This window comes from Dama dama, chromosome X, assembly GCF_033118175.1.
Source record: "Dama dama isolate Ldn47 chromosome X, ASM3311817v1, whole genome shotgun sequence".
Taxonomy (NCBI): Eukaryota; Metazoa; Chordata; class Mammalia; order Artiodactyla; family Cervidae; genus Dama; species Dama dama.
The window spans coordinates 145,088,176-145,115,804 of NC_083714.1; positions in this window are offsets into that span (position 1 = coordinate 145,088,176).

The window sequence follows — 27,629 nt, forward strand, 5'->3', positions numbered from 1 at the left end:
TTGTTCCGTGACACTGAGTCTACTCTATGTATTCAGCTGTGCTTGTTTTCACCTACATATTATTAGAAGGTGTTTCGACTACCACTCTTGCTGCAATAGGTTTACGTGATTCTGTATTTTATATGTATCTGTGGGAAGAAATTAATTCCAAACTACAGATGTTTCCCTTCCATCCACCAGGGTCCACCCATAGGTTTCTTGCCAGGTTGGATATCCATGTCACCTTTGTGTGGGTGCTCACTGCAGTGGATTTTTGTATCCCACCTCTCTGTTGCATCACCTGATGTTTCTTGAATCGAACCTCCTTCACTCAGTGGGATGATCTCTGGGTTTATCTATCTCTGAAGTTGTCCTACTTTCAGATTTCAATCCTTGATTCAAAATTCATTCTAGACCTGTATCAATTTCCTTATACATTCCTCTGTCCAGGTATGCTATCTTCACTTTCATCTCTTTGATGTTTTGAATGGTTTCCATGGGACCTGGTTTGGGGTGTGTGGTGTTCGAAATCTGTTCATTTCTGATTTACTCCAGGAGAGGACCTGGTTTATCATACTGTCTCTGCCTCTTTGTTTATTTATTTATTTGTCTTTCATGGGAGTGCACTTTCCTAATCATGCTCATAGTGCCTCTTATCAGGTCCATCCCACCAGTAACCTAAAGTGTCCACTGTACTAATGCTATTCTACCACTGATTCCATGTACAGCTTTAGACAGTGGCCTTTTTTCGTGCTGAGGCAGAGGTGATCATATCCTCAACAGCTTAGATGTTCGTATCTCTTACATTTCATCCTATGTGCACATTGTCATCAGCTTTTCTAATGAGGCACGGAATTGTGTTCACCCGTTCATATCCTCTACCTGTTAGCTTCCCCTGTGTTTATTTTTTCTCCTATGTGAGCCCTGGCAATTTGTAAAGAGTGGGTATGGGTTAGAGCTCAGCACCATTGTGAACACTGGGTCCATCAGCATTCTAAGGTTGCTGTTATAGAAAATGTCCACAAGGCGGCAGCATTTCTTCATTCCCTCCTCTTGTTGCTATGGTAACAGCCCCCTCTGAGGTTCTCCCAGGCCTGGTTGTAAAGGAGAGGAAAAGGAGACCCTGGAAGTCACCAAAAGCTTTTGTCTCTTCAGCCTTTGAGGTTTTCCTTTAAGTGAAACTTTTATTTCTCATTTAAGACAATTTACACCGTTGTAGTTGTTGCAGGGAACCGGTTTCTCCTTCCGTTCCACAGATACCTGGAGGTGTTCAGCTGTGGTTACTGTCACAGCTATTTTGAGAATCTGTTGAGCACATTTCTCTTGATACAAGAAGTCCATGTGGATTATGAATTGCATAGGCATTTGTGGGAATAAATTTATTCCAGCCTTCACCTTTCAGGCTCTCACCCACCAACACCCTTTGCTAACCGTAATTTTCTTACCAGGAGTGCAAGTCCATTTCACTTTTTTTTTTTTTTTTCACTCATCGCCATCAATGTTTTTTTTTTTTAATCCCCTCTCGAAGGTATATGATATGATATCTCTTTAATCTGCCCTTCTTTACTTACTGTGATTAACTCTAGATGTTTGCGTATCTCTGAAAATGGAATTTTTTCCAATTTCATAATTTTGGCGTCATATTTCATTGTGTATCTCTGTCACATTTCTTTCTTTGTCTTTTCATCTGCACCCAAGAATTCTCTTTCCTTTCATCTCTTGGTCGTTGTGAATGCTGCTGCAGTGCATGCAACAGACAACACAGAAATACAAAGGATCACAAGAGACTACTATCAGCAGCTATATGAAAATAAAATGGAAAACTTGGAAGAAATGGACGAATTCTTAGAAAAGTATAACCTTCCAAAACTGAGCCAGGAAGAAATAGAAAATCTTACTAGACCAATCAAAAGCATGGAAATTGAAACTGCAATGAAAAATCTTTGAACAAACAAAAGCCAAGGACCAGTTGGCTTCACAGGTGAATCCACCAAACAATTAAGAGCTAACACCTATCCTACTCAAACTCTTCCAAATTACTGCACAAGGTAAAACCCCCAAACTCAATTTCTGAGGCCCCCTTCACCCTAATCCCAAAACCAGCCAAAGATGCCGCCAAAAAAGAAAACTACAGGCCAATATCACTGATGAACATATGTGAAAAATGTTCAACAAATTCTAGCAAACAGAATCCAACGACATATTCAAAAAGTTAGACATCATGACCTAGTGGGTTTATTCAAGAAAGCTCCATGTGGAACAAGGTCAAGTGTATTCACTGCGTTCTCACAGCCTGAAGACAAGGGTTTCCGACTGGAGACCAGAAAACAGAGGAGAGCTCCTGGAACGCAGAGAAAAGGAGGCGGGATGGGAAAGGATTCTGTCGGCTGGCCGAGAATTAAGTGGTCTTCGAGGTGCATTAAGACCACATTGCAGGAGGAACGTGGAATGATTCTCGCTTCCACAGACACTTAAACACAACCTAGTTGTCATGGAGGGAGTTTAGGCAAGATATGAAGAGCTAGATAATGGTGAAAGCTGAGAGAGAACAGAATGAATGCCCGAGGAGTGTGGCTGTGGGGCAAGGTTTGGAGGAGATGTACTCTGCCTGCTGTGTGACCCATCAGAGTTGACATAGACGTGAGGGTGGCAGGTGAGTTTGGAGGCCTCTTTAGGGCATTACAAATGCCTCATTTCTCCCAGCAAATCATCTGAATTGCTCCCCATCCCCCGCTAGACATGTCAGGATGGGGCTTTGTGATGTCAAAGCTCACCCAGGGCCACCATTGGCTGGGGAAGAGACTTGCTGACCTCATAAAGCATGAGGGTGAGGCTCCATGGGGACGGGTATATATAGGGGTGCTCAGGGGCTCTGAGCAGACCACTGTGAGTCCTCCAAATGACTGAGGTGACTAGGAAGCCACAAGGCTCCAGAGCAGTTATGGAACACGCACCTCCTGTTACCCAGGAGAAGATGAAGACCTCCTATCAACTGAGGTCCAGAAAAAATGTCAAGGTGAGCTGAACCCAGCCAAAGTCCTCTTGTCCATCGGCCCCACCCCAAAAGACCCCCTCCCCTGTCCTTGCCTGGCACATAACCCTTCTCTGCCCACACCCCTTCTCCTGAAGCCGTCGTTCCCACCTGTCTTCACACTCTTCCCTAAACCAGTGCCATTCTTTGCTCCCGCTCTTGTTTTCTCTAGGTGGCCAGGGTAACCGTGAGGGTGAATAATCCCATTCCGGCAAAGCTGCCAAAGAAAACTCAGAACATTCCCACCACCAAAAAGCTTAAGAAAATCAGATGCTCAAAGCTCTGTAGCCAGAGTTCCAAGGCAAATGAACAGCTGAATCAGAAGGAACCAGAGGAGGTCCCAGAGACCACAGAGACCCCTGCCATTCCAGTTAATCAGAATGAACCAGAGGAGGTCCCAGAGACCACAGAGACCCCTGCCAATCCAGCTACTCAGAAGGAACCAGAGGAGGTCCCAGAGACCACAGAGACCCCTGCCATTCCAGCTAATCAGAACGAACCAGAGGAGGTCCCAGAGGCCATGGAGAACCCTGCCATTCCAGCTGGACCAGTGGACAGCCAGTGACTTCAGGGCATGGCTAGAGACTTCAGAAATGCTCGGGGGTCTCGCCGCTGAGTACTGGCCAACAGTACAGATGCTGAATATTATAGCAACTGCATACATTAATAACGAAAATTAAATCAACCAGATGTGAAAATATCTTTGTCTCTGAGTTCTCTGATAGTGGGGGGCAGAGAGGGCAGGGAAGGGATAAGTGTGTGAGGAGGGAGGGAGATGGCTTCTGTGGAGTTGGAGATGGGACCAGAATGCCCAGGTTGCCAGAAAGTAGGGGGAAGAACTGGTACCAGACTGAGCTTTAAAGACACACTTCCCATGGGAGAAGAGAAGAGGACTTGGTGTTTCTCTGTGTGAGTGCAGAGATGGACACTTTGCTGGGGAGCTGTGTCGTGTGTGTGTGTGTGTGGGGGGGGGGGCGTGCCATATGCTAAAAAGGCATACAAAGGAGCTGCCCCATCAAAAGAATGGAATATTGACATTTGCAGCAACATGGAAGGTAGAATATTGAGGAAAATAACTCACAGAGATAGACAAATACTGTATGATATCACTTATAGAATCTAAACATACCGCAAAGTAGAGAATATGATAAAAATGGAGGCGCGCAGATATAGAGAAGCATCTACTGGTTACCAGCGGGGAGGGGAAGAGGGAGGGCCAATACAGAGGTGGGGGAGTGGGAGGCACACAGTGTTAGTTAGGTGGAAGATGAGCTCAGGGATGCATTGTACAACATGGGGAATAGAGCCAAGACTTTGTCATAACTATAAATGGAAAGCAAGCTTTAACAGTTGTATTATAAGAAAGAAAAGGAAAGAGAGTGGGAGGAGGAAGGAGGGAAGAAAGGAAGGAAAAGAATGGCGTTTTTGGAGGTCAAAAAGCCAATACTGATTAGGTCCTTTTTAGCAAAGGAACGTATTTTATTTTATTTTATTTTACTTTATTTTATTTTAATTGGTGGGTAATTACTTTACAATATTGTGGTGGTTTTTGCCATACATTAACATGAATCAGCCATGAGTGTACATGTGTTACCCCTCCTGATTCCCCTCCCAACTCCCTCCCCATCCCATCCCTCTGGGTCATCCCAGTGCACCAGCCCTGAGCACCCTGTCTTATGCATTGAACATGGACTGGCTATCTCTTTCACATATGATAATAGACATGTTTCAATGCTCTTCTCTCAGATCATCCCACCCTCGCCGTCTCCCACAGACTCCAAAAGACTGTTCTGTAAATCTGTGTCTCTTTTGCTGTCGCCCATATAGGGTTATCATTACCATCTTTCTAAATTCCATATATATGCCTTAGTAAAGGGTATTGGTGTTTTTCTTTCTGACTTACTTCACTCTGTATAATAGGCTCCAGTTTCATCTACCTCATTAGAACGGATTCAAATGTGTTCTTTTTAATGGCTGAGCAATATTCTATTTTGTCTATGTACCACAGCTTTCTTTCCCATTTGTCTGCTGATGGACATCTAGGTTGCTTCCATGCCCTGGCTATTGTAAACAGTGCTGTGGTGAACATTGGGGCACACGTGTCTTTTCCACTTCTGGGTGAATCACGATTTGAATGAGGAGAAACCATGATGACTATTAGCCTGTAAGTGGGAAACCCTGCACATGAGTTTGGTTGAAAGACTGCGACCAAAGTTGGTGATGGTTGTTTCAAACCGTCTGAGAGTGCTCAGATGGACATGTGGGGTGCTGTCCTGCTGGGGGACATCTCTGGTTGCTCTGTTCTCACCAGCAACAGAGGAGTTTCTTTCCTTCCTTTCATTTCCCTTGTTTCCCTTTCTCCCTCCTTCCTCCCTACCTGCCTTTCTTTCACAAACATGCAATGTGCTGTGCTGTGCTGTGTTTCGTTGCTCAGCCGGGTCCAACTCTTTTTGACCCCATGGACTGTAGCCCGCCAGGCTCCTCTGTCCATGGGGATTCTCGAGGCAGGCATACTGGAGCAGGCTGCCATTCCCCCCTCCAGGGGATCTTTCCAACCCAGGGACTGAATCCCGGTCTCCCATGATGCAGGTGGGTTTTTTTTTTGTTTGTTTGTTACTGTCTGACCCACCAGGAAACCCTTAAAATGGGCTTCATCTGACACTATGTTTTTCATATCTGTAAGATCAAATGGGGTCTATTTTAGGATTTCCATGTCTCTCCTTACTTTTAGAACACACAAAACACAGTTATTCCAAGTATCTTAATGTCTCTGTCTGCAACTTCTAAAATCTATGCCACTTCTGCCTGAGTTTCAATTCTCAAGGGGATTTTAGTATGATTTTTCTTACCTTCGTGAGATTTAATATGTTCTTAACGTGGTTCGGGGCTAGTTCCATCCTCTTCTTGTGAATTGGCTGCTCATGTCTTTAAACATGTCTTCATAAATTTAAAGGCCAGTGATACATCTTTCTTGTAAAGTGTTGGCTCGTGCCTCTTGCCCATTTTTCTATCAGGTTTTAAGATCTTTCTTCTCAAAATTGTAAGAGTCATCTTTTGGGTTTGTTTATGGCGTGCTTTTTCTACTTCTTAAAATGTTCAGCAGTGTGATGGACCCTGGGTGAGTAAGCAACAAGTGGACACCAGGATGTGAACACTTCACAGGAAACCCAGGGAGACCCACTAAGCCAACAAAGTGTCCCCAGGGGTGCACCTCAGGCTGGTTGACCCTACGAGTCAATTGGAAAAACGAGGACTGAGGTGGAGCACACAATCCATTCCCCTTTCCTCCAGAGCCATCCAGCTCAATGAGAGACCGTGGGAACTAGATGCACAGGACAGGATGACTCAGTGTTTTATCCAAGAAGCTGGAAGCTTGTGGCAGCTGCTCATGGAAATGAATTCCACCTTGGTTTTGGCTGTGAGGTCAGCTCCAAAAGAGCTTCCAGCAAGAAAACAAGATGAGAAAAGAGATTTGTGAGGGCACGTGTTGAGAAGACCCTTGCACACAAGGCTCACACAGCTCTGGGTAAACTCCACCCCTTGCTGGGAATACTAATCAGCCGCAGGTGGTCATTTCCTGCATGGGATCCCCCAGCACAACCTGAAACAAGCATTTCTCTGCCCCATCCCCATCACCCTGTTCAAACCCAAGCCTGGGGAGTACTCCTAGTGAGGTGACCCTGAGTCCTAAACTTGAAACGAGACAGCTCCATGTGGAGCAAGGGCAAGTGTATTCAATGCATTCTCACAGCCTGAAGACAAGGGTTTCCGACTGGAGACCAGAAAACGGAGGCGAGTTCCGGGAACACTGAGACAAGGAAGCGGGATGGAAAGGTTTCTGTCGGCTGGCCCAGAATTCAATGGGCTTCACGGTGCATTAAGACCACACTGCAGAGGGAACGTGGAATGATGCTCGCTTCCACAGACACTTAAACACAGCCTAGTTGTCGTGGAGGGATTTCAGGCAAGATATTCAAAACTAGATAAAGGTGAAAGGTAAGAGAGAACAGAATGAATGCCCGAGGAGTGTGGCTGTGGGGAAGGTTTGTAGGAGATGCACTCTGCCTGCCGTGTGACCCATGAGTTGACGTGGAGAGATGAGGGTGGCAGGTGAGTTTGGAGGCCTCTTTCGGGGAATTACAAATGCTTCATTTCTCCCACAAAATCATCTGAGTTGCTCCCCATCCTCCACTAGACATGTCAGGATGGGTCTTTGTGATGTCAAGGCTCACCCGGGGCCACCATTGGCTGGGGAAGAGACTTGCTGATCTCATAAACCGTAACGGTGTGGCCCCCTGGAGATGGGTATATATAAGGGTGCTCAGGGGCTCTGGGGCAGACTACTGGGAGCCTTCAGAATGACTAAGGTCACTGGGAAGCCACAAGGCTTAGAGCAGTTACGTAACAGCCATCTCCATATACCCTGGGGGAAAAGATGAAGACCTCCTATCAACTGAAGTCCAAAAGGTGAGCTGAAACCACCTAAGCTCCTCTTATCTTTCTCTGTTTGACTTACTTTGTATGATCATCTCTAGGTGCATCCATGTTGAGAAAATAGCATTGTTTCATCCTTTCTTATGGTTAATATTCCATTGTATGTATAAAATATCTTTCTTTATCCATTCACCTATGTATGGGCATTTCAGGTTGTTTCCATTTCTTTGCTACTGTACTTGGTACTACTATAAACACTGCTGTGCGTGTCTCTTTTCTGATGGGAGCTTTCATCTTTACTAGATATATGCCCAGTAGTGGGACTGCTGGATCATATGCTAACTCTATTTTTAGTTTGTTTCAAAAGCTGCATACTGGGGAGGGAGATGGGCAGGAGGTTCTAAACAGAGGGGACATATGTATACATATGGCTGATTCATGTTGAGGTTGGACAGAAAACAACAAAATTCTGTAAAGCAACTATCCATCAATAAGAAAATAAAAATTAATTTTAAAAGAACTGCTTACTGTTTTCAATAGTGACAGCATCAGTTTCTTGACTTTCATGTGTAGGATGTTGTTAATCTTGCTGCAGTGCATGGTCGACTTACACGTGTTTTTCAAAATCTGTGTTTCTTTATTTCTTAAAGCACTTTGAGCTGTATTTAACTGTTGATGTTTTCTTCCTGAGAGTGTTGTGGATTTTCTTTTTCACTTTTCTTCTTTTTTGGATGAATCACCCCTGACATGCTCAAGGGTAGGTCTCATGTTGAGTCCAGCGGCCTTGTGTATATCATATATCCATCAGCGATAGTTTGAAGGCTGCCATTACAGAGAAAACCCTCTACATTGTAAGGTTTTATGATTCCCTCCTCTTCTGGGATGGCCTGCCGCATCTGAGAGTTTTTCTCAGGCCCGGTTGTAGAGTAGAGTAGAACGAGCCAGAGGATGCCACAAAACCCTGTGTCTCCTCACTCTTGGATTTTTGAAGTAAATTTTCCTATTCTCTTTAAGTTGAAGACAAGGGGAGCTGGTTTTACGTGTACAGATTCTTGTTCCGTGACACTGAGTCTACTCTATGTATTCAGCTGTGCTTGTTTTCACCTACATATTATTAGAAGGTGTTTCGACTACCACTCTTGCTGCAATAGGTTTACGTGATTCTGTATTTTATATGTATCTGTGGGAAGAAATTAATTCCAAACTACAGATGTTTCCCTTCCATCCACCAGGGTCCACCCATAGGTTTCTTGCCAGGTTGGATATCCATGTCACCTTTGTGTGGGTGCTCACTGCAGTGGATTTTTGTATCCCACCTCTCTGTTGCATCACCTGATGTTTCTTGAATCGAACCTCCTTCACTCAGTGGGATGATCTCTGGGTTTATCTATCTCTGAAGTTGTCCTACTTTCAGATTTCAATCCTTGATTCAAAATTCATTCTAGACCTGTATCAATTTCCTTATACATTCCTCTGTCCAGGTATGCTATCTTCACTTTCATCTCTTTGATGTTTTGAATGGTTTCCATGGGACCTGGTTTGGGGTGTGTGGTGTTCGAAATCTGTTCATTTCTGATTTACTCCAGGAGAGGACCTGGTTTATCATACTGTCTCTGCCTCTTTGTTTATTTATTTATTTGTCTTTCATGGGAGTGCACTTTCCTAATCATGCTCATAGTGCCTCTTATCAGGTCCATCCCACCAGTAACCTAAAGTGTCCACTGTACTAATGCTATTCTACCACTGATTCCATGTACAGCTTTAGACAGTGGCCTTTTTTCGTGCTGAGGCAGAGGTGATCATATCCTCAACAGCTTAGATGTTCGTATCTCTTACATTTCATCCTATGTGCACATTGTCATCAGCTTTTCTAATGAGGCACGGAATTGTGTTCACCCGTTCATATCCTCTACCTGTTAGCTTCCCCTGTGTTTATTTTTTCTCCTATGTGAGCCCTGGCAATTTGTAAAGAGTGGGTATGGGTTAGAGCTCAGCACCATTGTGAACACTGGGTCCATCAGCATTCTAAGGTTGCTGTTATAGAAAATGTCCACAAGGCGGCAGCATTTCTTCATTCCCTCCTCTTGTTGCTATGGTAACAGCCCCCTCTGAGGTTCTCCCAGGCCTGGTTGTAAAGGAGAGGAAAAGGAGACCCTGGAAGTCACCAAAAGCTTTTGTCTCTTCAGCCTTTGAGGTTTTCCTTTAAGTGAAACTTTTATTTCTCATTTAAGACAATTTACACCGTTGTAGTTGTTGCAGGGAACCGGTTTCTCCTTCCGTTCCACAGATACCTGGAGGTGTTCAGCTGTGGTTACTGTCACAGCTATTTTGAGAATCTGTTGAGCACATTTCTCTTGATACAAGAAGTCCATGTGGATTATGAATTGCATAGGCATTTGTGGGAATAAATTTATTCCAGCCTTCACCTTTCAGGCTCTCACCCACCAACACCCTTTGCTAACCGTAATTTTCTTACCAGGAGTGCAAGTCCATTTCACTTTTTTTTTTTTTTTTCACTCATCGCCATCAATGTTTTTTTTTTTAATCCCCTCTCGAAGGTATATGATATGATATCTCTTTAATCTGCCCTTCTTTACTTACTGTGATTAACTCTAGATGTTTGCGTATCTCTGAAAATGGAATTTTTTCCAATTTCATAATTTTGGCGTCATATTTCATTGTGTATCTCTGTCACATTTCTTTCTTTGTCTTTTCATCTGCACCCAAGAATTCTCTTTCCTTTCATCTCTTGGTCGTTGTGAATGCTGCTGCAGTGCATGCAACAGACAACACAGAAATACAAAGGATCACAAGAGACTACTATCAGCAGCTATATGAAAATAAAATGGAAAACTTGGAAGAAATGGACGAATTCTTAGAAAAGTATAACCTTCCAAAACTGAGCCAGGAAGAAATAGAAAATCTTACTAGACCAATCAAAAGCATGGAAATTGAAACTGCAATGAAAAATCTTTGAACAAACAAAATCCAAGGACCAGTTGGCTTCACAGGTGAATCCACCAAACAATTAAGAGCTAACACCTATCCTACTCAAACTCTTCCAAATTACTGCACAAGGTAAAACCCCCAAACTCAATTTCTGAGGCCCCCTTCACCCTAATCCCAAAACCAGCCAAAGATGCCGCCAAAAAAGAAAACTACAGGCCAATATCACTGATGAACATATGTGAAAAATGTTCAACAAATTCTAGCAAACAGAATCCAACGACATATTCAAAAAGTTAGACATCATGACCTAGTGGGTTTATTCAAGAAAGCTCCATGTGGAACAAGGTCAAGTGTATTCACTGCGTTCTCACAGCCTGAAGACAAGGGTTTCCGACTGGAGACCAGAAAACAGAGGAGAGCTCCTGGAACGCAGAGAAAAGGAGGCGGGATGGGAAAGGATTCTGTCGGCTGGCCCAGAATTAAGTGGTCTTCGAGGTGCATTAAGACCACATTGCAGGAGGAACGTGGAATGATTCTCGCTTCCACAGACACTTAAACACAACCTAGTTGTCATGGAGGGAGTTTAGGCAAGATATGAAGAGCTAGATAATGGTGAAAGCTGAGAGAGAACAGAATGAATGCCCGAGGAGTGTGGCTGTGGGGCAAGGTTTGGAGGAGATGTACTCTGCCTGCTGTGTGACCCATCAGAGTTGACATAGACGTGAGGGTGGCAGGTGAGTTTGGAGGCCTCTTTAGGGCATTACAAATGCCTCATTTCTCCCAGCAAATCATCTGAATTGCTCCCCATCCCCCGCTAGACATGTCAGGATGGGGCTTTGTGATGTCAAAGCTCACCCAGGGCCACCATTGGCTGGGGAAGAGACTTGCTGACCTCATAAAGCATGAGGGTGAGGCTCCATGGGGACGGGTATATATAGGGGTGCTCAGGGGCTCTGAGCAGACCACTGTGAGTCCTCCAAATGACTGAGGTGACTAGGAAGCCACAAGGCTCCAGAGCAGTTATGGAACACGCACCTCCTGTTACCCAGGAGAAGATGAAGACCTCCTATCAACTGAGGTCCAGAAAAAATGTCAAGGTGAGCTGAACCCAGCCAAAGTCCTCTTGTCCATCGGCCCCACCCCAAAAGACCCCCTCCCCTGTCCTTGCCTGGCACATAACCCTTCTCTGCCCACACCCCTTCTCCTGAAGCCATCGTTCCCACCTGTCTTCACACTCTTCCCTAAACCAGTGCCATTCTTTGCTCCCGCTCTTGTTTTCTCTAGGTGGCCAGGGTAACCGTGAGGGTGAATAATCCCATTCCGGCAAAGCTGCCAAAGAAAACTCAGAACATTCCCACCACCAAAAAGCTTAAGAAAATCAGATGCTCAAAGCTCTGTAGCCAGAGTTCCAAGGCAAATGAACAGCTGAATCAGAAGGAACCAGAGGAGGTCCCAGAGACCACAGAGACCCCTGCCATTCCAGTTAATCAGAATGAACCAGAGGAGGTCCCAGAGACCACAGAGACCCCTGCCAATCCAGCTACTCAGAAGGAACCAGAGGAGGTCCCAGAGACCACAGAGACCCCTGCCATTCCAGCTAATCAGAACGAACCAGAGGAGGTCCCAGAGGCCATGGAGAACCCTGCCATTCCAGCTGGACCAGTGGACAGCCAGTGACTTCAGGGCATGGCTAGAGACTTCAGAAATGCTCGGGGGTCTCGCCGCTGAGTACTGGCCAACAGTACAGATGCTGAATATTATAGCAACTGCATACATTAATAACGAAAATAAAATCAACCAGATGTGAAAATATCTTTGTCTCTGAGTTCTCTGATAGTGGGGGGCAGAGAGGGCAGGGAAGGGATAAGTGTGTGAGGAGGGAGGGAGATGGCTTCTGTGGAGTTGGAGATGGGACCAGAATGCCCAGGTTGCCAGAAAGTAGGGGGAAGAACTGGTACCAGACTGAGCTTTAAAGACACACTTCCCATGGGAGAAGAGAAGAGGACTTGGTGTTTCTCTGTGTGAGTGCAGAGATGGACACTTTGCTGGGGAGCTGTGTCGTGTGTGTGTGTGTGGGGGGGGGGGGGGCGTGCCATATGCTAAAAAGGCATACAAAGGAGCTGCCCCATCAAAAGAATGGAATATTGACATTTGCAGCAACATGGAAGGTAGAATATTGAGGAAAATAACTCACAGAGATAGACAAATACTGTATGATATCACTTATAGAATCTAAACATACCGCAAAGTAGAGAATATGATAAAAATGGAGGCGCGCAGATATAGAGAAGCATCTACTGGTTACCAGCGGGGAGGGGAAGAGGGAGGGCCAATACAGAGGTGGGGGAGTGGGAGGCACACAGTGTTAGTTAGGTGGAAGATGAGCTCAGGGATGCATTGTACAACATGGGGAATAGAGCCAAGACTTTGTCATAACTATAAATGGAAAGCAAGCTTTAACAGTTGTATTATAAGAAAGAAAAGGAAAGAGAGTGGGAGGAGGAAGGAGGGAAGAAAGGAAGGAAAAGAATGGCGTTTTTGGAGGTCAAAAAGCCAATACTGATTAGGTCCTTTTTAGCAAAGGAACGTATTTTATTTTATTTTATTTTACTTTATTTTATTTTAATTGGTGGGTAATTACTTTACAATATTGTGGTGGTTTTTGCCATACATTAACATGAATCAGCCATGAGTGTACATGTGTTACCCCTCCTGATTCCCCTCCCAACTCCCTCCCCATCCCATCCCTCTGGGTCATCCCAGTGCACCAGCCCTGAGCACCCTGTCTTATGCATTGAACATGGACTGGCTATCTCTTTCACATATGATAATAGACATGTTTCAATGCTCTTCTCTCAGATCATCCCACCCTCGCCGTCTCCCACAGACTCCAAAAGACTGTTCTGTAAATCTGTGTCTCTTTTGCTGTCGCCCATATAGGGTTATCATTACCATCTTTCTAAATTCCATATATATGCCTTAGTAAAGGGTATTGGTGTTTTTCTTTCTGACTTACTTCACTCTGTATAATAGGCTCCAGTTTCATCTACCTCATTAGAACGGATTCAAATGTGTTCTTTTTAATGGCTGAGCAATATTCTATTTTGTCTATGTACCACAGCTTTCTTTCCCATTTGTCTGCTGATGGACATCTAGGTTGCTTCCATGCCCTGGCTATTGTAAACAGTGCTGTGGTGAACATTGGGGCACACGTGTCTTTTCCACTTCTGGGTGAATCACGATTTGAATGAGGAGAAACCATGATGACTATTAGCCTGTAAGTGGGAAACCCTGCACATGAGTTTGGTTGAAAGACTGCGACCAAAGTTGGTGATGGTTGTTTCAAACCGTCTGAGAGTGCTCAGATGGACATGTGGGGTGCTGTCCTGCTGGGGGACATCTCTGGTTGCTCTGTTCTCACCAGCAACAGAGGAGTTTCTTTCCTTCCTTTCATTTCCCTTGTTTCCCTTTCTCCCTCCTTCCTCCCTACCTGCCTTTCTTTCACAAACATGCAATGTGCTGTGCTGTGCTGTGTTTCGTTGCTCAGCCGGGTCCAACTCTTTTTGACCCCATGGACTGTAGCCCGCCAGGCTCCTCTGTCCATGGGGATTCTCGAGGCAGGCATACTGGAGCAGGCTGCCATTCCCCCCTCCAGGGGATCTTTCCAACCCAGGGACTGAATCCCGGTCTCCCATGATGCAGGTGGGTTTTTTTTTTGTTTGTTTGTTACTGTCTGACCCACCAGGAAACCCTTAAAATGGGCTTCATCTGACACTATGTTTTTCATATCTGTAAGATCAAATGGGGTCTATTTTAGGATTTCCATGTCTCTCCTTACTTTTAGAACACACAAAACACAGTTATTCCAAGTATCTTAATGTCTCTGTCTGCAACTTCTAAAATCTATGCCACTTCTGCCTGAGTTTCAATTCTCAAGGGGATTTTAGTATGATTTTTCTTACCTTCGTGAGATTTAATATGTTCTTAACGTGGTTCGGGGCTAGTTCCATCCTCTTCTTGTGAATTGGCTGCTCATGTCTTTAAACATGTCTTCATAAATTTAAAGGCCAGTGATACATCTTTCTTGTAAAGTGTTGGCTCGTGCCTCTTGCCCATTTTTCTATCAGGTTTTAAGATCTTTCTTCTCAAAATTGTAAGAGTCATCTTTTGGGTTTGTTTATGGCGTGCTTTTTCTACTTCTTAAAATGTTCAGCAGTGTGATGGACCCTGGGTGAGTAAGCAACAAGTGGACACCAGGATGTGAACACTTCACAGGAAACCCAGGGAGACCCACTAAGCCAACAAAGTGTCCCCAGGGGTGCACCTCAGGCTGGTTGACCCTACGAGTCAATTGGAAAAACGAGGACTGAGGTGGAGCACACAATCCATTCCCCTTTCCTCCAGAGCCATCCAGCTCAATGAGAGACCGTGGGAACTAGATGCACAGGACAGGATGACTCAGTGTTTTATCCAAGAAGCTGGAAGCTTGTGGCAGCTGCTCATGGAAATGAATTCCACCTTGGTTTTGGCTGTGAGGTCAGCTCCAAAAGAGCTTCCAGCAAGAAAACAAGATGAGAAAAGAGATTTGTGAGGGCACGTGTTGAGAAGACCCTTGCACACAAGGCTCACACAGCTCTGGGTAAACTCCACCCCTTGCTGGGAATACTAATCAGCCGCAGGTGGTCATTTCCTGCATGGGATCCCCCAGCACAACCTGAAACAAGCATTTCTCTGCCCCATCCCCATCACCCTGTTCAAACCCAAGCCTGGGGAGTACTCCTAGTGAGGTGACCCTGAGTCCTAAACTTGAAACGAGACAGCTCCATGTGGAGCAAGGGCAAGTGTATTCAATGCATTCTCACAGCCTGAAGACAAGGGTTTCCGACTGGAGACCAGAAAACGGAGGCGAGTTCCGGGAACACTGAGACAAGGAAGCGGGATGGAAAGGTTTCTGTCGGCTGGCCCAGAATTCAATGGGCTTCACGGTGCATTAAGACCACACTGCAGAGGGAACGTGGAATGATGCTCGCTTCCACAGACACTTAAACACAGCCTAGTTGTCGTGGAGGGATTTCAGGCAAGATATTCAAAACTAGATAAAGGTGAAAGGTAAGAGAGAACAGAATGAATGCCCGAGGAGTGTGGCTGTGGGGAAGGTTTGTAGGAGATGCACTCTGCCTGCCGTGTGACCCATGAGTTGACGTGGAGAGATGAGGGTGGCAGGTGAGTTTGGAGGCCTCTTTCGGGGAATTACAAATGCTTCATTTCTCCCACAAAATCATCTGAGTTGCTCCCCATCCTCCACTAGACATGTCAGGATGGGTCTTTGTGATGTCAAGGCTCACCCGGGGCCACCATTGGCTGGGGAAGAGACTTGCTGATCTCATAAACCGTAACGGTGTGGCCCCCTGGAGATGGGTATATATAAGGGTGCTCAGGGGCTCTGGGGCAGACTACTGGGAGCCTTCAGAATGACTAAGGTCACTGGGAAGCCACAAGGCTTAGAGCAGTTACGTAACAGCCATCTCCATATACCCTGGGGGAAAAGATGAAGACCTCCTATCAACTGAAGTCCAAAAGGTGAGCTGAAACCACCTAAGCTCCTCTTATCTTTCTCTGTTTGACTTACTTTGTATGATCATCTCTAGGTGCATCCATGTTGAGAAAATAGCATTGTTTCATCCTTTCTTATGGTTAATATTCCATTGTATGTATAAAATATCTTTCTTTATCCATTCACCTATGTATGGGCATTTCAGGTTGTTTCCATTTCTTTGCTACTGTACTTGGTACTACTATAAACACTGCTGTGCGTGTCTCTTTTCTGATGGGAGCTTTCATCTTTACTAGATATATGCCCAGTAGTGGGACTGCTGGATCATATGCTAACTCTATTTTTAGTTTGTTTCAAAAGCTGCATACTGGGGAGGGAGATGGGCAGGAGGTTCTAAACAGAGGGGACATATGTATACATATGGCTGATTCATGTTGAGGTTGGACAGAAAACAACAAAATTCTGTAAAGCAACTATCCATCAATAAGAAAATAAAAATTAATTTTAAAAGAACTGCTTACTGTTTTCAATAGTGACAGCATCAGTTTCTTGACTTTCATGTGTAGGATGTTGTTAATCTTGCTGCAGTGCATGGTCGACTTACACGTGTTTTTCAAAATCTGTGTTTCTTTATTTCTTAAAGCACTTTGAGCTGTATTTAACTGTTGATGTTTTCTTCCTGAGAGTGTTGTGGATTTTCTTTTTCACTTTTCTTCTTTTTTGGATGAATCACCCCTGACATGCTCAAGGGTAGGTCTCATGTTGAGTCCAGCGGCCTTGTGTATATCATATATCCATCAGCGATAGTTTGAAGGCTGCCATTACAGAGAAAACCCTCTACATTGCAAGGTTTTATGATTCCCTCCTCTTCTGGGATGGCCTGCCGCATCTGAGAGTTTTTCTCAGGCCCGGTTGTAGAGTAGAGTAGAACGAGCCAGAGGATGCCACAAAACCCTGTGTCTCCTCACTCTTGGATTTTTGAAGTAAATTTTCCTATTCTCTTTAAGTTGAAGACAAGGGGAGCTGGTTTTACGTGTACAGATTCTTGTTCCGTGACACTGAGTCTACTCTATGTATTCAGCTGTGCTTGTTTTCACCTACATATTATTAGAAGGTGTTTCGACTACCACTCTTGCTGCAATAGGTTTACGTGATTCTGTATTTTATATGTATCTGTGGGAAGAAATTAATTCCAAACTACAGATGTTTCCCTTCCATCCACCAGGGTCCACCCATAGGTTTCTTGCCAGGTTGGATATCCATGTCACCTTTGTGTGGGTGCTCACTGCAGTGGATTTTTGTATCCCACCTCTCTGTTGCATCACCTGATGTTTCTTGAATCGAACCTCCTTCACTCAGTGGGATGATCTCTGGGTTTATCTATCTCTGAAGTTGTCCTACTTTCAGATTTCAATCCTTGATTCAAAATTCATTCTAGACCTGTATCAATTTCCTTATACATTCCTCTGTCCAGGTATGCTATCTTCACTTTCATCTCTTTGATGTTTTGAATGGTTTCCATGGGACCTGGTTTGGGGTGTGTGGTGTTCGAAATCTGTTCATTTCTGATTTACTCCAGGAGAGGACCTGGTTTATCATACTGTCTCTGCCTCTTTGTTTATTTATTTATTTGTCTTTCATGGGAGTGCACTTTCCTAATCATGCTCATAGTGCCTCTTATCAGGTCCATCCCACCAGTAACCTAAAGTGTCCACTGTACTAATGCTATTCTACCACTGATTCCATGTACAGCTTTAGACAGTGGCCTTTTTTCGTGCTGAGGCAGAGGTGATCATATCCTCAACAGCTTAGATGTTCGTATCTCTTACATTTCATCCTATGTGCACATTGTCATCAGCTTTTCTAATGAGGCACGGAATTGTGTTCACCCGTTCATATCCTCTACCTGTTAGCTTCCCCTGTGTTTATTTTTTCTCCTATGTGAGCCCTGGCAATTTGTAAAGAGTGGGTATGGGTTAGAGCTCAGCACCATTGTGAACACTGGGTCCATCAGCATTCTAAGGTTGCTGTTATAGAAAATGTCCACAAGGCGGCAGCATTTCTTCATTCCCTCCTCTTGTTGCTATGGTAACAGCCCCCTCTGAGGTTCTCCCAGGCCTGGTTGTAAAGGAGAGGAAAAGGAGACCCTGGAAGTCACCAAAAGCTTTTGTCTCTTCAGCCTTTGAGGTTTTCCTTTAAGTGAAACTTTTATTTCTCATTTAAGACAATTTACACCGTTGTAGTTGTTGCAGGGAACCGGTTTCTCCTTCCGTTCCACAGATACCTGGAGGTGTTCAGCTGTGGTTACTGTCACAGCTATTTTGAGAATCTGTTGAGCACATTTCTCTTGATACAAGAAGTCCATGTGGATTATGAATTGCATAGGCATTTGTGGGAATAAATTTATTCCAGCCTTCACCTTTCAGGCTCTCACCCACCAACACCCTTTGCTAACCGTAATTTTCTTACCAGGAGTGCAAGTCCATTTCACTTTTTTTTTTTTTTTTCACTCATCGCCATCAATGTTTTTTTTTTTTAATCCCCTCTCGAAGGTATATGATATGATATCTCTTTAATCTGCCCTTCTTTACTTACTGTGATTAACTCTAGATGTTTGCGTATCTCTGAAAATGGAATTTTTTCCAATTTCATAATTTTGGCGTCATATTTCATTGTGTATCTCTGTCACATTTCTTTCTTTGTCTTTTCATCTGCACCCAAGAATTCTCTTTCCTTTCATCTCTTGGTCGTTGTGAATGCTGCTGCAGTGCATGCAACAGACAACACAGAAATACAAAGGATCACAAGAGACTACTATCAGCAGCTATATGAAAATAAAATGGAAAACTTGGAAGAAATGGACGAATTCTTAGAAAAGTATAACCTTCCAAAACTGAGCCAGGAAGAAATAGAAAATCTTACTAGACCAATCAAAAGCATGGAAATTGAAACTGCAATGAAAAATCTTTGAACAAACAAAAGCCAAGGACCAGTTGGCTTCACAGGTGAATCCACCAAACAATTAAGAGCTAACACCTATCCTACTCAAACTCTTCCAAATTACTGCACAAGGTAAAACCCCCAAACTCAATTTCTGAGGCCCCCTTCACCCTAATCCCAAAACCAGCCAAAGATGCCGCCAAAAAAGAAAACTACAGGCCAATATCACTGATGAACATATGTGAAAAATGTTCAACAAATTCTAGCAAACAGAATCCAACGACATATTCAAAAAGTTAGACATCATGACCTAGTGGGTTTATTCAAGAAAGCTCCATGTGGAACAAGGTCAAGTGTATTCACTGCGTTCTCACAGCCTGAAGACAAGGGTTTCCGACTGGAGACCAGAAAACAGAGGAGAGCTCCTGGAACGCAGAGAAAAGGAGGCGGGATGGGAAAGGATTCTGTCGGCTGGCCGAGAATTAAGTGGTCTTCGAGGTGCATTAAGACCACATTGCAGGAGGAACGTGGAATGATTCTCGCTTCCACAGACACTTAAACACAACCTAGTTGTCATGGAGGGAGTTTAGGCAAGATATGAAGAGCTAGATAATGGTGAAAGCTGAGAGAGAACAGAATGAATGCCCGAGGAGTGTGGCTGTGGGGCAAGGTTTGGAGGAGATGTACTCTGCCTGCTGTGTGACCCATCAGAGTTGACATAGACGTGAGGGTGGCAGGTGAGTTTGGAGGCCTCTTTAGGGCATTACAAATGCCTCATTTCTCCCAGCAAATCATCTGAATTGCTCCCCATCCCCCGCTAGACATGTCAGGATGGGGCTTTGTGATGTCAAAGCTCACCCAGGGCCACCATTGGCTGGGGAAGAGACTTGCTGACCTCATAAAGCATGAGGGTGAGGCTCCATGGGGACGGGTATATATAGGGGTGCTCAGGGGCTCTGAGCAGACCACTGTGAGTCCTCCAAATGACTGAGGTGACTAGGAAGCCACAAGGCTCCAGAGCAGTTATGGAACACGCACCTCCTGTTACCCAGGAGAAGATGAAGACCTCCTATCAACTGAGGTCCAGAAAAAATGTCAAGGTGAGCTGAACCCAGCCAAAGTCCTCTTGTCCATCGGCCCCACCCCAAAAGACCCCCTCCCCTGTCCTTGCCTGGCACATAACCCTTCTCTGCCCACACCCCTTCTCCTGAAGCCGTCGTTCCCACCTGTCTTCACACTCTTCCCTAAACCAGTGCCATTCTTTGCTCCCGCTCTTGTTTTCTCTAGGTGGCCAGGGTAACCGTGAGGGTGAATAATCCCATTCCGGCAAAGCTGCCAAAGAAAACTCAGAACATTCCCACCACCAAAAAGCTTAAGAAAATCAGATGCTCAAAGCTCTGTAGCCAGAGTTCCAAGGCAAATGAACAGCTGAATCAGAAGGAACCAGAGGAGGTCCCAGAGACCACAGAGACCCCTGCCATTCCAGTTAATCAGAATGAACCAGAGGAGGTCCCAGAGACCACAGAGACCCCTGCCAATCCAGCTACTCAGAAGGAACCAGAGGAGGTCCCAGAGACCACAGAGACCCCTGCCATTCCAGCTAATCAGAACGAACCAGAGGAGGTCCCAGAGGCCATGGAGAACCCTGCCATTCCAGCTGGACCAGTGGACAGCCAGTGACTTCAGGGCATGGCTAGAGACTTCAGAAATGCTCGGGGGTCTCGCCGCTGAGTACTGGCCAACAGTACAGATGCTGAATATTATAGCAACTGCATACATTAATAACGAAAATTAAATCAACCAGATGTGAAAATATCTTTGTCTCTGAGTTCTCTGATAGTGGGGGGCAGAGAGGGCAGGGAAGGGATAAGTGTGTGAGGAGGGAGGGAGATGGCTTCTGTGGAGTTGGAGATGGGACCAGAATGCCCAGGTTGCCAGAAAGTAGGGGGAAGAACTGGTACCAGACTGAGCTTTAAAGACACACTTCCCATGGGAGAAGAGAAGAGGACTTGGTGTTTCTCTGTGTGAGTGCAGAGATGGACACTTTGCTGGGGAGCTGTGTCGTGTGTGTGTGTGGGGGGGGGGGGCGTGCCATATGCTAAAAAGGCATACAAAGGAGCTGCCCCATCAAAAGAATGGAATATTGGCATTTGCAGCAACATGGAAGGTAGAATATTGAGGAAAATAACTCACAGAGATAGACAAATACTGTATGATATCACTTATAGAATCTAAACATACCGCAAAGTAGAGAATATGATAAAAATGGAGGCGCGCAGATATAGAGAAGCATCTACTGGTTACCAGCGGGGAGGGGAAGAGGGAGGGGCAATACAGAGGTGGGGGAGTGGGAGGCACACAGTGTTAGTTAGGTGGAAGATGAGCTCAGGGATGCATTGTACAACATGGGGAATAGAGCCAAGACTTTGTCATAACTATAAATGGAAAGCAAGCTTTAACAGTTGTATTATAAGAAAGAAAAGGAAAGAGAGTGGGAGGAGGAAGGAGGGAAGAAAGGAAGGAAAAGAATGGCGTTTTTGGAGGTCAAAAAGCCAATACTGATTAGGTCCTTTTTAGCAAAGGAACGTATTTTATTTTATTTTATTTTACTTTATTTTATTTTAATTGGTGGGTAATTACTTTACAATATTGTGGTGGTTTTTGCCATACATTAACATGAATCAGCCATGAGTGTACATGTGTTACCCCTCCTGATTCCCCTCCCAACTCCCTCCCCATCCCATCCCTCTGGGTCATCCCAGTGCACCAGCCCTGAGCACCCTGTCTTATGCATTGAACATGGACTGGCTATCTCTTTCACATATGATAATAGACATGTTTCAATGCTCTTCTCTCAGATCATCCCACCCTCGCCGTCTCCCACAGACTCCAAAAGACTGTTCTGTAAATCTGTGTCTCTTTTGCTGTCGCCCATATAGGGTTATCATTACCATCTTTCTAAATTCCATATATATGCCTTAGTAAAGGGTATTGGTGTTTTTCTTTCTGACTTACTTCACTCTGTATAATAGGCTCCAGTTTCATCTACCTCATTAGAACGGATTCAAATGTGTTCTTTTTAATGGCTGAGCAATATTCTATTTTGTCTATGTACCACAGCTTTCTTTCCCATTTGTCTGCTGATGGACATCTAGGTTGCTTCCATGCCCTGGCTATTGTAAACAGTGCTGTGGTGAACATTGGGGCACACGTGTCTTTTCCACTTCTGGGTGAATCACGATTTGAATGAGGAGAAACCATGATGACTATTAGCCTGTAAGTGGGAAACCCTGCACATGAGTTTGGTTGAAAGACTGCGACCAAAGTTGGTGATGGTTGTTTCAAACCGTCTGAGAGTGCTCAGATGGACATGTGGGGTGCTGTCCTGCTGGGGGACATCTCTGGTTGCTCTGTTCTCACCAGCAACAGAGGAGTTTCTTTCCTTCCTTTCATTTCCCTTGTTTCCCTTTCTCCCTCCTTCCTCCCTACCTGCCTTTCTTTCACAAACATGCAATGTGCTGTGCTGTGCTGTGTTTCGTTGCTCAGCCGGGTCCAACTCTTTTTGACCCCATGGACTGTAGCCCGCCAGGCTCCTCTGTCCATGGGGATTCTCGAGGCAGGCATACTGGAGCAGGCTGCCATTCCCCCCTCCAGGGGATCTTCCCAACCCAGGGACTGAATCCCGGTCTCCCATGATGCAGGTGGGTTTTTTTTTGTTTGTTTGTTACTGTCTGACCTACCAGGAAACCCTTAAAATGGGCTTCATCTGACACTATGTTTTTCATATCTGTAAGATCAAATGGGGTCTATTTTAGGATTTCCATGTCTCTCCTTACTTTTAGAACACACAAAACACAGTTATTCCAAGTATCTTAATGTCTCTGTCTGCAACTTCTAAAATCTATGCCACTTCTGCCTGAGTTTCAATTCTCAAGGGGATTTTAGTATGATTTTTCTTACCTTCGTGAGATTTAATATGTTCTTAACGTGGTTCGGGGCTAGTTCCATCCTCTTCTTGTGAATTGGCTGCTCATGTCTTTAAACATGTCTTCATAAATTTAAAGGCCAGTGATACATCTTTCTTGTAAAGTGTTGGCTCGTGCCTCTTGCCCATTTTTCTATCAGGTTTTAAGATCTTTCTTCTCAAAATTGTAAGAGTCATCTTTTGGGTTTGTTTATGGCGTGCTTTTTCTACTTCTTAAAATGTTCAGCAGTGTGATGGACCCTGGGTGAGTAAGCAACAAGTGGACACCAGGATGTGAACACTTCACAGGAAACCCAGGGAGACCCACTAAGCCAACAAAGTGTCCCCAGGGGTGCACCTCAGGCTGGTTGACCCTACGAGTCAATTGGAAAAACGAGGACTGAGGTGGAGCACACAATCCATTCCCCTTTCCTCCAGAGCCATCCAGCTCAATGAGAGACCGTGGGAACTAGATGCACAGGACAGGATGACTCAGTGTTTTATCCAAGAAGCTGGAAGCTTGTGGCAGCTGCTCATGGAAATGAATTCCACCTTGGTTTTGGCTGTGAGGTCAGCTCCAAAAGAGCTTCCAGCAAGAAAACAAGATGAGAAAAGAGATTTGTGAGGGCACGTGTTGAGAAGACCCTTGCACACAAGGCTCACACAGCTCTGGGTAAACTCCACCCCTTGCTGGGAATACTAATCAGCCGCAGGTGGTCATTTCCTGCATGGGATCCCCCAGCACAACCTGAAACAAGCATTTCTCTGCCCCATCCCCATCACCCTGTTCAAACCCAAGCCTGGGGAGTACTCCTAGTGAGGTGACCCTGAGTCCTAAACTTGAAACGAGACAGCTCCATGTGGAGCAAGGGCAAGTGTATTCAATGCATTCTCACAGCCTGAAGACAAGGGTTTCCGACTGGAGACCAGAAAACGGAGGCGAGTTCCGGGAACACTGAGACAAGGAAGCGGGATGGAAAGGTTTCTGTCGGCTGGCCCAGAATTCAATGGGCTTCACGGTGCATTAAGACCACACTGCAGAGGGAACGTGGAATGATGCTCGCTTCCACAGACACTTAAACACAGCCTAGTTGTCGTGGAGGGATTTCAGGCAAGATATTCAAAACTAGATAAAGGTGAAAGGTAAGAGAGAACAGAATGAATGCCCGAGGAGTGTGGCTGTGGGGAAGGTTTGTAGGAGATGCACTCTGCCTGCCGTGTGACCCATGAGTTGACGTGGAGAGATGAGGGTGGCAGGTGAGTTTGGAGGCCTCTTTCGGGGAATTACAAATGCTTCATTTCTCCCACAAAATCATCTGAGTTGCTCCCCATCCTCCACTAGACATGTCAGGATGGGTCTTTGTGATGTCAAGGCTCACCCGGGGCCACCATTGGCTGGGGAAGAGACTTGCTGATCTCATAAACCGTAACGGTGTGGCCCCCTGGAGATGGGTATATATAAGGGTGCTCAGGGGCTCTGGGGCAGACTACTGGGAGCCTTCAGAATGACTAAGGTCACTGGGAAGCCACAAGGCTTAGAGCAGTTACGTAACAGCCATCTCCATATACCCTGGGGGAAAAGATGAAGACCTCCTATCAACTGAAGTCCAAAAGGTGAGCTGAAACCACCTAAGCTCCTCTTATCTTTCTCTGTTTGACTTACTTTGTATGATCATCTCTAGGTGCATCCATGTTGACAAAATAGCATTGTTTCATCCTTTCTTATGGTTAATATTCCATTGTATGTATAAAATATCTTTCTTTATCCATTCACCTATGTATGGGCATTTCAGGTTGTTTCCATTTCTTTGCTACTGTACTTGGTACTACTATAAACACTGCTGTGCGTGTCTCTTTTCTGATGGGAGCTTTCATCTTTACTAGATATATGCCCAGTAGTGGGACTGCTGGATCATATGCTAACTCTATTTTTAGTTTGTTTCAAAAGCTGCATACTGGGGAGGGAGATGGGCAGGAGGTTCTAAACAGAGGGGACATATGTATACATATGGCTGATTCATGTTGAGGTTGGACAGAAAACAACAAAATTCTGTAAAGCAACTATCCATCAATAAGAAAATAAAAATTAATTTTAAAAGAACTGCTTACTGTTTTCAATAGTGACAGCATCAGTTTCTTGACTTTCATGTGTAGGATGTTGTTAATCTTGCTGCAGTGCATGGTCGACTTACACGTGTTTTTCAAAATCTGTGTTTCTTTATTTCTTAAAGCACTTTGAGCTGTATTTAACTGTTGATGTTTTCTTCCTGAGAGTGTTGTGGATTTTCTTTTTCACTTTTCTTCTTTTTTGGATGAATCACCCCTGACATGCTCAAGGGTAGGTCTCATGTTGAGTCCAGCGGCCTTGTGTATATCATATATCCATCAGCGATAGTTTGAAGGCTGCCATTACAGAGAAAACCCTCTACATTGCAAGGTTTTAGGATTCCCTCCTCTTCTGGGATGGCCTGCCGCATCTGAGAGTTTTTGTCAGGCCCGGTTGTAGAGTAGAGTAGAACGAGCCAGAGGATGCCACAAAACCCGGTGTCTCCTCACTCTTGGATTTTTGAAGTAAATTTTCCTATTCTCTTTAAGTTGAAGACAAGGGGAGCTGGTTTTACGTGTACAGATTCTTGTTCCGTGACACTGAGTCTACTCTATGTATTCAGCTGTGCTTGTTTTCACCTACATATTATTAGAAGGTGTTTCGACTACCACTCTTGCTGCAATAGGTTTACGTGATTCTGTATTTTATATGTATCTGTGGGAAGAAATTAATTCCAAACTACAGATGTTTCCCTTCCATCCACCAGGGTCCACCCATAGGTTTCTTGCCAGGTTGGATATCCATGTCACCTTTGTGTGGGTGCTCACTGCAGTGGATTTTTGTATCCCACCTCTCTGTTGCATCACCTGATGTTTCTTGAATCGAACCTCCTTCACTCAGTGGGATGATCTCTGGGTTTATCTATCTCTGAAGTTGTCCTACTTTCAGATTTCAATCCTTGATTCAAAATTCATTCTAGACCTGTATCAATTTCCTTATACATTCCTCTGTCCAGGTATGCTATCTTCACTTTCATCTCTTTGATGTTTTGAATGGTTTCCATGGGACCTGGTTTGGGGTGTGTGGTGTTCGAAATCTGTTCATTTCTGATTTACTCCAGGAGAGGACCTGGTTTATCATACTGTCTCTGCCTCTTTGTTTATTTATTTATTTGTCTTTCATGGGAGTGCACTTTCCTAATCATGCTCATAGTGCCTCTTATCAGGTCCATCCCACCAGTAACCTAAAGTGTCCACTGTACTAATGCTATTCTACCACTGATTCCATGTACAGCTTTAGACAGTGGCCTTTTTTCGTGCTGAGGCAGAGGTGATCATATCCTCAACAGCTTAGATGTTCGTATCTCTTACATTTCATCCTATGTGCACATTGTCATCAGCTTTTCTAATGAGGCACGGAATTGTGTTCACCCGTTCATATCCTCTACCTGTTAGCTTCCCCTGTGTTTATTTTTTCTCCTATGTGAGCCCTGGCAATTTGTAAAGAGTGGGTATGGGTTAGAGCTCAGCACCATTGTGAACACTGGCTCCATCAGCATTCTAAGGTTGCTGTTATAGAAAATGTCCACAAGGCGGCAGCATTTCTTCATTCCCTCCTCTTGTTGCTATGGTAACAGCCCCCTCTGAGGTTCTCCCAGGCCTGGTTGTAAAGGAGAGGAAAAGGAGACCCTGGAAGTCACCAAAAGCTTTTGTCTCTTCAGCCTTTGAGGTTTTCCTTTAAGTGAAACTTTTATTTCTCATTTAAGACAATTTACACCGTTGTAGTTGTTGCAGGGAACCGGTTTCTCCTTCCGTTCCACAGATACCTGGAGGTGTTCAGCTGTGGTTACTGTCACAGCTATTTTGAGAATCTGTTGAGCACATTTCTCTTGATACAAGAAGTCCATGTGGATTATGAATTGCATAGGCATTTGTGGGAATAAATTTATTCCAGCCTTCACCTTTCAGGCTCTCACCCACCAACACCCTTTGCTAACCGTAATTTTCTTACCAGGAGTGCAAGTCCATTTCACTTTTTTTTTTTTTTTTTCACTCATCGCCATCAATGTTTTTTTTTTTAATCCCCTCTCGAAGGTATATGATATGATATCTCTTTAATCTGCCCTTCTTTACTTACTGTGATTAACTCTAGATGTTTGCGTATCTCTGAAAATGGAATTTTTTCCAATTTCATAATTTTGGCGTCATATTTCATTGTGTATCTCTGTCACATTTCTTTCTTTGTCTTTTCATCTGCACCCAAGAATTCTCTTTCCTTTCATCTCTTGGTCGTTGTGAATGCTGCTGCAGTGCATGCAACAGACAACACAGAAATACAAAGGATCACAAGAGACTACTATCAGCAGCTATATGAAAATAAAATGGAAAACTTGGAAGAAATGGACGAATTCTTAGAAAAGTATAACCTTCCAAAACTGAGCCAGGAAGAAATAGAAAATCTTACTAGACCAATCAAAAGCATGGAAATTGAAACTGCAATGAAAAATCTTTGAACAAACAAAATCCAAGGACCAGTTGGCTTCACAGGTGAATCCACCAAACAATTAAGAGCTAACACCTATCCTACTCAAACTCTTCCAAATTACTGCACAAGGTAAAACCCCCAAACTCAATTTCTGAGGCCCCCTTCACCCTAATCCCAAAACCAGCCAAAGATGCCGCCAAAAAAGAAAACTACAGGCCAATATCACTGATGAACATATGTGAAAAAT